Source organism: Bombina bombina, chromosome 7 (assembly GCF_027579735.1).
Source record: "Bombina bombina isolate aBomBom1 chromosome 7, aBomBom1.pri, whole genome shotgun sequence".
Lineage (NCBI taxonomy): Eukaryota > Metazoa > Chordata > Amphibia > Anura > Bombinatoridae > Bombina > Bombina bombina.
In genome coordinates this window covers 629983458-629993457 of record NC_069505.1, presented here as the reverse complement: position 1 = coordinate 629993457, position 10000 = coordinate 629983458, and the positions used below count along the sequence as shown (strand labels likewise).

Sequence of the window (10000 nt, the reverse complement as noted above, 5' to 3'; positions counted from 1 at the left end):
GAACTTTACTATTTATCATTTATTCACTACATATAGAGGCCTCATTACATATGCAGCATCGCCCGCAAAATCCTCCGCTGCCAGATTTTACGCAATTTTGGTATTACATATACGCGCGTATATTTCACCCGTCGCTCGCAATTATTACTCCCATAGGCTAACATGTGACCACGTCGTAAATCGGTATCCAATATCCAGCGCAAGGCCTTACGTGGCGAAAATTGAGAAATCTTACTCCATTTTTACCTCGCCATAAAAGGCAGCCGTAGCAGGCCTTGCGCTGAGTATGGGAGCACCGTAAGTCCTGAAAATGCCTGCAAAAATAAACTAACACCTAACGCATGCGCAATGTCTATCTACCTGTGCACCACAATCCCCCACCGCAATAACTAATAAAGTCTATTAACCCCTAAACCGTCATAGCCCACAGCGCAATAAACCTAATCAAGTATTAACCCCCCCTAAATAAACTAAAATTATCTAATTTACAAAATACTAAAGTTACCATTAAATATATAAATAAATTACACCACTTCTAAAATACAAATAAACTAAGTATAAATTAAAGGGGCAGTCTAATCAAAATTCAGGAGTAGACTGTCCCTTTAAGCAAGAATTACAGAAAATAAAAAACTAAGATTACAGAAAATAAAAAATAAAATTACAAAATTTTAAATAAATTACACCTAATCCCTATGAAATTAAAAAAGCCCCCCCAAAATAAAAACACCCCCTAATCTAATCAACTACCAGTAGCCCTTAAAATTACTTTTTGCAGGGATTTGCCCCAAGATAATCAGCTCTTTCACCTGTAAAAAAAAAAGTACAATACACCCACCCAACATTAAAACCCAGCACCCACACACCCAACCCTACTCTAAAACCCACCCAATCCCCCCCTTAAAAAAACCTAACACTAGCCCCTTGAAGATCACCCTACCTTGAGCCATCTTCACCCAGCGGGCACAAGTGGACCTCCAGAGGGGCAGAAGTCTTCATCCGATCCGGCCAGAAGAGGACATCCAGACCAGCAAGAAGTCTTCATCAAGGCGGAATCTTCTATCTTCTTCCATCCGGAGCGGAACGGGTCCATCTTCAACACATCCGACATGGAGCATCCTCTTCCATCCGACGGCGACGAAGAATGAAGGTTCCTTTAAGTGACGTCATCCAAGATGGCATCTCTTCAATTCCGATTGGCTGATAGAATCTTATCAGCCAATCGGAATTAAGGTAGGAAAAATCCTATTGGCTGATGCAATCAGCCAATAGGATTGAAGTTCAATCCTATTGACTGATCCAATCAGTCAATAGGATTGAGCTTGCATTCTATTGGCTGTTCCAATCAGCCAATAGAATGCAAGCTCATTCCTATTGGCTGATTGCATCAGCCAATAGGAATGAGCTTGCATTCTATTGGCTGATTGGAACAGCCAATAGAATGCAAGCTCAATCCTATTGACTGATTGGATCAGTCAATAGGATTGAACTTCAATCCTATTGGCTGATTGCATCAGCCAATAGGATTTTTCCTACCTTAATTCCGATTGGCTGATAGGATTCTATCAGCCAATCCGAATTGAAGGGACGCCATCTTGGATGACGTCACTTAAAGGAACCCTCATTTTTCAGTCGCCGTCGGATGGAAGAGGATGCTCCGCGTCGGATGTCTTCAAGATGGACCCGCTCCACTCCGGATGGAAGAAGATAGAAGATGCCGCCTGGATGAAGACTTCTGCCGCTTGGAGGATCTCTTCTGCCCGGATCAGATGAAGACTTCTGCCCCTCTGGAGGTCCACTTGTGCCCGTCTGGGTGAAGACGGCTCAAGGTAGGGTGATCTTCAAGGGGGTAGTGTTAGTTTTTTTTAAGGGGGGATTGGGTGGGTTTTAATGTTGGGGCGGGGTATTTTATTTATTTTTTCCAGGTAAAAAAGCTGATTACTTTGGGGCAATGCCCCGCAAAAGGCCCTTTTAAGTGCTATTTGTAATTTAGTATAGGGTAGGGAATTTTATTATTTTGGGGAGATTTTTTATTTTATTAGGGGGATTAGATTAGGTGTAATTAGTTTTAAAAAATTGTAATTCTTTTTTTATTTTCTGTAATTTAGTGTGTTTTTTTGTACTTTAGTTTATTTTATTTAATTGTAGTTAATTGTAGGTAGTTTATGTAATTAATTTAATGATAGTGTAGTGTTAGGTGTAATGGAAACTTAGGTTAGGATTTATTTTACAGGTACATTTGTACTTATTTTAACTAGGAAGTTATTAAATAGTTAATAACTATTTAATAACTATTCTACCTAGTTAAAATAAATACAAACTTGCCTGTAAAATAAATATAGATCCTAAGCTAGCTAAAATGTAACTATTAGTTATATTGTAGCTAGCTTAGGGTTTATTTTATAGGTAAGTATTTAGCTTTAAATAGGATTAATTTATTTAATAGTAGTAATTTTATTTTGTGTTATTTAAATTATATTTAAGTTAGGGGGGGTTAGACTTAGGGGTTAATAAATTTAATATAGTAGCGGCGACGTTGGGGGCGGCAGATTAGGGGTTAATAAATGTAGGTAGGTGTTGGCGATGTTAGGGACGGCAGATTAGGGGTTAATAAATGTAGGTAGGTGTTGGCGATGTTAGGGATGGCAGATTAGGGGTTAATAAAATTTAACAAATGTTTGCAAGGCAGGAGTGCGGCGGTTTAGGGGTTAATATATTTATTACTGTGGCGGCGATGTCCGGTCGGCAGATTAGGGGTTACGTTTTTGCGATGTGGGGGTGGGGGCTCGGATTAGGGGTTAATAGGTAGTTTATGGGTGTTAGTGTACTTTTTAGCACTTTAGCCAAAATCTCGGGAAAAAAGTGAGCGGTACACCTGTACCTGCCTGACTCGTAATACCAGCGGGCGTTAAAAAGCAGTGTTGGGACCTCTCAATGCTGCTTTTTATGGCTAACGCAAGACTCGTAATCTAGTCGATAGTAAGCTGTTAGCAGTGTTGAAGGTGAGACTACATTTAATTGTCTGCTGAAACCATTAGTTTAGAAATGGTACTGCAGCCAAAAGGGGTTGGCTGTTATTAAAATACATGAATTTCCAAGGGCAAATCAGAGACAAACATCGGTAAGGGCCTATCCAATTCTTGTGGGAATGATTAGAAAAAAGAAGGAGGGGTTATATATTTGAAAAGAGACCACACACACTAGACAAAGGACAGATTCAAAGAGGCATAACTTTTTGAATGAGAGAGAAAGACACAGGGTTGTGCCAAGTATATTCTCTACAAATTTGGGGACACTTTCTTAGCAAGGAAGATAACAATTTGAGGCCTGTAGCTTTGCACATAGTGGATAAATCCTTCTTAGATGACCCACAAGAAACCCTGGAAGCTGATCACTCATCTGGTTATTTTATAAAGTATACACAATTGTTAAATATATATAATATTTAAATCAAAGGTATTCTATAGTTATAGTTTAATTGAAGCTGGAGATTTAAAAGGGCACTTTGTAATTTAAATTTATGTTCATAATCCTGTGTAGTTTAGAACAGTCATATTTAGTGCTAAGTAATTTATTTGCTACATAAAGGTCTTTGCATTTCATATTTAAAAGTCAGATTTAGGGGGGGCGGAGTCAGCAGCCAAATGGAGTAGACGTGTATGAGAGAGCTCCTGCTGATATTTCCCTAATATAACGGTGAATTGGGACTAATCCTCTCTAATTTGCCCCAAAAACTAGCCTAGTAGTTATAGGATACCTTCCACATTACTAGGGGCACCCAGCATACTATCCCTGTAGCAAATCCCTGACTTGACCATCTTCACTAGCTGGGAAACGCCCAGGAGTTTGTGGCCTACAAAAGACATGGCATTACAGAAGGAGGAAACCTTGGCGGATATATACGCAGCCTTGCAGGTCTTAGATCTACAAATGTCGGCTGGGTTTACTAATTTATCAACCAACTTAAGATCTTTTGTGTCCCAGTGTGAATCTATGGGGCAGGATAAGCCGCAAAACGTCACCTCACCGACTTGCAAAGAACCACCCTTTTTGCAGAAGGGACAGCTCACTGGCTCTCTACTAGACCGCACTAGTTCAACGGATATCTCTGGCGGACATGTCTTGTCCTGTAATAGCCCGGCTCTGGGGGATGTGGCTAGTCCTTCGGAGCAGAATTACTTAAATTTATCTGCCCAGAGGGAGTTCCGGGTGAATACCAATCAGGCGATTATATTTTCTGAAGGTTGGAGGCGAAAAAGATCTTTGCTGCCGGACTGCAGCAACCTAACAGGCGATCCTATACTTAAACCTACGAAAGATTCCTTTACTAAATCTCTTAGTGAAATGGAGGACTTGCAAAGTTACAGCCGCATAATATACCTTGCATTATCTACAGAGGGCAGGTGCGGTCTGTCCGATTACCATCTCTCACACAATGGCGATCTTACTATCTGTCTCTGTATACCAGGGTCGGTCTCCCAAAGTGAGATAATATTTGAGTCCTACAGGAGAGACGCTATATTTCATACTGATGAACTGAGGGAACCTTTTGACCCCGGTGGCTAATGCTATTTCCAACTATAGAAAAGATGAAACCATTTTTGCACAGAAAAACCAAGCATCACATTGATCTGTTGAACAATCCTTTTGATCCGGGAGGCTGCTTTTAATACGTACTGGCTTAGTTTTATTTCTATTTTTTCTGCTCGCTTTCATAGCACATAGGTAGGCCACTGACACAGAGGTCTGTTTAAACTATATATTATATCACTCTGTCTCCATGAAGCCTACAATTAATGGGTATACTATATTTTGTGTCTTAAGATAATGAGCCCCTGAGATATTACCCTCGTCCCTGAAGATGTCTGCGATATCTATGTGTAGCCTATTAAAACTGTTATTAGACTGCTTTAAGGCTCAGGGTTACGTTTGTACATAGTTTTTTGTAAGATTATATGTGTGACTGTGATTCCTTGCTTCTCTATAATTCTGTCTACACTTTGCATGTACAGAAGCTCCCCTGCAGTGCTTTTATTTTATATTGCTGCCGGTAAACTCCATTACATTTTATATTTGTCTATCCACAACATGGGTAATCCAAACTGTTTCATGCCTGTGCGGTGCTGTTGGCGGCCGAGATGGTACAGTATAGATGCGTTATGGTATACTAACCCAGACACCTTGGTGTAACATATATTCTTAATGTTCATAGTGATATTATATTTGACTCTCTTGTTGGTGGTCGTGCGTTGCGCTTGGGGAGCCTGGGGCTGTTGCAAATGGGGACCCTCGCCCCTGCTCTCTGAGCGTGCTGCACGCCACTGACGACAGACTACCTTTTGCATGGCATCAGTGCAAATGTCATGCACCTCAAAAATGTTTTGCCCTTTGGGTAGGTGTTGCTTTTGTTTCCCTTTTTTTGTACCTGGTAAGACAAAATGCGTAATTTACATTTTAGCGTTATACCATGTTGTGACCTATATTGCCTTATGGTGAGGTGAGAGAGGCACAGCAAATTAATAGCCTGAATATGTGGTTACCGCGCTGTTTAAAGTGTACTCATGCCCAAAATGACTAAATATCTCTAGGTTTAAATTGGAGAGGCTTTTGCAAACTGTCATTGTTTATAATCCAGTATCATTATATGATATGGCTATATATATATCGTAACCAACTATATCTCTCAAAGGCTTTGATATGTACTACATATACGCTATTTACATTTAGGACTAACTTCACAAAAAGTGTCAATATTACCTGCTAAAGACTAACACCCCCCTCCAAGATGTGGCTCCTGTCTTCTGCATTTTCTTAAAAATACCCTCGCCCCCCCACCCCCCATACACTAACGTGGACCTTTGTTGGATCTCACCCATTTTAGTATTTGTTTATCAGGGGTATTGTAATTTACACATTTTAAAGCGGAGTTTACCCGCTGTTTTACCTTACTTTGACATCTATAATTTATGTGGTTATCATCTTAAGAATATTATTGTTTCCTAAATCAATTGGTTCATGTGTAACCATTAATTTCACCATAGTTTATTGCTATTCTTAATTCTATAAAACGAGGTTCTTAAGCTATTGTTAATTAGGTATTGTACAATTGTCATATGTTGTATTAATTGAAGACATTTTATCTTGTTCATGTACTATATTTAACTTGCCATTTGCTGATGTTTATGTATTACAAATCTCAATAAAAGATTATTTAATAAAAATAAAAAAAAATAAAGTCAGATTTACTAGTGTGAAATCTCTTAGAAATTTCATATAAATTGGTTATTGTAGTTAAATCTCTCTGGTGTTTATTAAAGGGACACTGAACCCAATTTTTTTCTTTCGTGATTCAGATAAAGCATGACATTTTAAGCAACTTTCTATTTTACTCCAATTCTCTTGCTATCTTTATTTAAAATTCAAGAATGTAAGTTTAGATGCCGGCCCATTTTTGGTGAACAACCTGGGTTGCCTTTGCTGATTGGTGGATAAATTAATCAACCAATAAAAAAGTGCTGTTCAGAGTGCTGAACCAAGAAAAAACTTAGATGCCTTCCTTTTCAAATAAAGATAGCAAGAGAATGAAGAAAAATTGATATCTGAATCACGAAAGAAAAAATTTGGGTTCAGTGTCCCTTTAAGTTATTTGCAGCTGAAAAAGGGGGGTTACTAAGGCACTACTAATGGATCAATACAGGAATTTAATTTAAATGTAATAAATCAGCTACATAATAACGCTGAGTTATATGATAGAAGAAAAGAGGGGTGCTGTGTACTCGAATTACTACTAGGACAAATCAGTAAAAAACTGATATTATATTACACCTGTTTAGCACTCACATTCCTGTAATTCAATTAGGAAGGATAGGTGGTTTGAGACTCCTGGATGGAGCACTGACTTTTAATATATAAAATTTAACCTTTAATAGAAATCTTTAAAATTGTACATTCACACAAGGACAAAACATTTAAAATTAACATCTGCTATTTAAATCCGTTCACATAAATTATGGATTATCACATATGCATAGAGGGAAATGAGAAAATCTCAAGTTGAAAGTAGTAAGATTACTGACAACTAACTGTGTCAATGTCAGATGGGTATACGATCTTAGGCTAGGGTAACTTATTTAATTCTGCTGGTGAAATACCAGACTATGCAGTTTATGCTTATTGCTTACCAATAAAATTGCTTATGTTTTAAGCTTTAATTAGGATGTATTAACTTACATACCCCTCAATTCGATCGTAGTAAGGTTATATCATTACTAAATAGTACACCTATGTTAATAACACTAATTGCAGAATATCCAAGGAGATTCACTATGCTATATCTTATAAGGCTTATACGTTCTGTATTATTCGGTGTTTAGAGTGTTATGGCATGCCTACTAATATCTTCAATGATATATAGGTTGCGATTGGTGTATGTCAGAAAATAGTAAGTTGATTACCTTCCACAATAGCGGATATTTCTGAACTGTCGTTTCTTATAAGTGGCTATTCTATACACAAATAGTAATGCTGTTACCTATTATTATGAAAGGTTATTGAGTATCACACGTCTGTGCCATACGTTCTAAGTATATTAAGTTATTACAATTAATAGGTATAAACAGTAATGGGGTTACTTTATTAAACTTTCTTATTGATCACCTTTAATGCTCCATATAATTATTGTATATTGAATTACAACTCACTGGTATCATGAGTATCAAAATACTTGAAATATACTTAGTGGGTAGATGTCACTGCAAAAAAGTAGTTACTTGTGGTGTAATTTTACCTTTATTTTATTACCAGCACTGCTGCCTATACGCTGCAGCCATATTAAAGCTTTGGTCATGTGTTTCAGTTCACAATTTAATAATACTGTTATGTCAGAACTTTGTCTGAATCTGACATTGAAATACGTTTGGATATTTAGTTTCAATTACTAATGATATAAGACAACATTTGTGTTCGTAATCACTGATTTCTTTTTAGGTTGCTACACATTTACCGTTATTATACCTAATATTGTTACAAAATAAAACTATTCTGGGGTATAAATATGACGATCTCCTTTACATTATAAAGCTTTTGAGGTGGAGCCCTTGTGAATTATCGAACAGTATTAACGTTCGCTTACTGCAATTGGAGCCCTACTATTAAAACGTATACCGGTCTATACCTCTAATGATATGTAAGTACTGGATGGTAGAGTATCCGTTATATTGATATTAACGGTTGATAAGTAAGGAATACTATAGCTGCTAAAGTAGTAGCGTATTAGTCTAGATATAGTTAAACGTTTAAATCTTATGTCACTCCATATTAATTAATGAAGCATAACCTTCAGGGTTACCGGCCTATACCTTAGGAGTTTAATACCTATTATCCACACTTATAATATTGCTGTAGTATCTAGTTGTTCACTAAGAATTACCGGCCTATACCTCTAAAAGTTTGCAACTATTAACCCCATATTGGTTATTGTTTTAGCATACTACTGTACCTTATAATTACCGGCCTATACCTTTAAGGACTTGTGAATACTATTGTTACCGGCCTATGTCTTTAAGGACTGGTGGATGCTATCGCCATATAACTACTCATTGCAGTATCTATTCCCTTATTAAGGAATACCGGCCTATACCTTTGTTGTCGTTACACCAGTTACCACCACCTATTACCTCTAGCAATGTGAATAATTTTTAAATAGATTGTACCTATGTGAAAATGGCGAAATGCCGTAATTTTTTCTAATAATACACTGATAAATGAGTGAATCATTTCCACATTTGATATTATTTGGAAAGCAGATGAGCTAAAATTACACACAGCCACAGTCCCCTAACTTGTTTCGCCAGTAACCTGGCTTTGTCAAAAATAAAAAATGCTGCATAGATGGTACGGTGCAAGGGTAGGTGTGTGACGTTCCTTTATGGTCATTGGACCTTGATATGGACGTGTGATACTCTGTGATTTTGATTGGATTGTCATATGTTTAAATTGAGCAAGGTACTATGTTTCCTATACAGCCTGATGAAATGGCAACTGCTGCCGAGAAACACGCTGCTGTGCAACACTATGCTTTTACGTTTGTTTTAATTAAATCTGTTTTTTATTACATTGTGCCTTGCTATTTGTGTGCACACACATGGACAAATTTTTGCCTACTAGCACGACTCACACCTATCGTAGGTGATACTATTGGATTGGTTGTGCCTCTATCCGGTCCTGATGACGAGATCTCTTTCATTTATGTATGTGAAGCAGAGACAAACCCAGTGCATCATAGCATTGCATGATATGAGAGTTTTGTTACACTTTGTGCTTTGCATTTTATATTACTATACATTTCAGATTGGGTCCTTTCAGTTTTTCAGTTTTAATTTAAATAAAAGACATGCAAAGTGCAATCTAATTTATAAAAGACCCACATACATATAGAAAGGGGTAGATTTACCGTACAGCGGACATGATTCACTATAGCGAATCATGTCTGCCCTGCGTCTCTAAATGCAGACAGCATACACTGTCGGCATTTAACATTGCACAAGCAGTTCTGGTGAAATACTTGTGCAATGCCGCTCCCAAGCAGGGGATGTCAATCATCCCGATCATATATGATTGGGGGATTGCTGTCTGCCGCCTTACAGCTGGCGGGCGAGTTAAGGAGCAGCGGTCTTGTACCTCTGCTTCTTTACTCCATTGGGGCCGATACAGAGATTGTTAAATCGGCCCCAAAGTGTGAATCTAATTTATAAAAGTTACACAGAAACTGTGAAGACATAATCAGAATTTGTACAATCACAATCCTAAATACACTGCTGTATACAAAATAAAATACAAAATAAAAAGTGCCAAGTTTAAATGTAATAAAATTTAATCTGAAGTGTAAAGTGATATAAAATAGAAAGCACAAAGTGTAAATGCAGCAGAACTGTCATGTCATGCAGTGCTATATTGCATTGGGCTTGTCTCTTCATATACAGATATGCAGGGAACGCTCCTT

General features: G+C 37.6%; 1 protein-coding gene across 1 annotated transcript in view; it reads left to right on the top strand.

The window, feature by feature from the left end:
* The window catches only part of LOC128635658 (epidermal differentiation-specific protein-like), a 50007-nt gene that overhangs the window by 337 nt on the left and 39670 nt on the right, over window positions 1-10000 (top strand). The window lies entirely within an intron of this gene.